Source organism: Octodon degus, unplaced genomic scaffold (genome assembly GCF_000260255.1).
Source record: "Octodon degus isolate 3935 unplaced genomic scaffold, OctDeg1.0 scaffold00123, whole genome shotgun sequence".
In the NCBI taxonomy this organism is placed as follows: domain Eukaryota; kingdom Metazoa; phylum Chordata; class Mammalia; order Rodentia; family Octodontidae; genus Octodon; species Octodon degus.
The window spans coordinates 7,105,968-7,106,558 of NW_004524699.1; the positions used below are offsets into that span (position 1 = coordinate 7,105,968).

Below are 591 nucleotides of genomic sequence, written 5' to 3' on the forward strand. Positions count from 1 at the left end.
GAACTGGGGGTTGAACTCAGGCCCTTGTGCTTATATTTAGCTTTTTTGAGACAGGGTCTTGCTATGCATTCCAGGCTGCCTTTGAACTCACTCTGTAGCCTAGGCTGGCCTCAAACTCATGATGATCCTCTTGCCTCAGCTTCCTAGTGCTGGGATTCTGGGTACGTGCCATCACATCTGGCCAGATTCTGATTTAAGCCTTGCAGGCCAGGTGATTTCTGTTTAGCTACTTATCTCTGCCACTGTAGTGTAAAATAGCTGTAAGCAATAGGGAAAACAATGAGCCTGGCTGTGTTTCAATAAAACTTTATTTGTGATTGTAGTGGAAACCAGTTACAAAAAGCTGGTTGTGTACCTGTGGTCTCAGCTACTTGGAAGGCTGGAGCTTAGGAGTTCGAGGCCAACATCAGCAGTATAGTGCTCTATCTTTTAAAAAAGCAAAACAGGGCTGGGGAGATAGCTCAGCAGTCTAAGCACTTGCCTGGCAAATGCAAGGACCCGGGTTTGATCCCCATTACCGCATGCCACGCCAGCCCTGGAGCCTGAGTGCACTGTACCAGCCATGAAAACTGGGCCTGGTGACCCTGTACC

At 48.4% G+C, this 591-nt stretch overlaps 1 protein-coding gene across 2 annotated transcripts in view; it reads left to right on the forward strand.

The window, feature by feature from the left end:
- Trub2 (TruB pseudouridine synthase family member 2) overlaps positions 1-591 on the forward strand; it is a 9,942-nt gene that overhangs the window by 1,030 nt on the left and 8,321 nt on the right. The window lies entirely within an intron of this gene.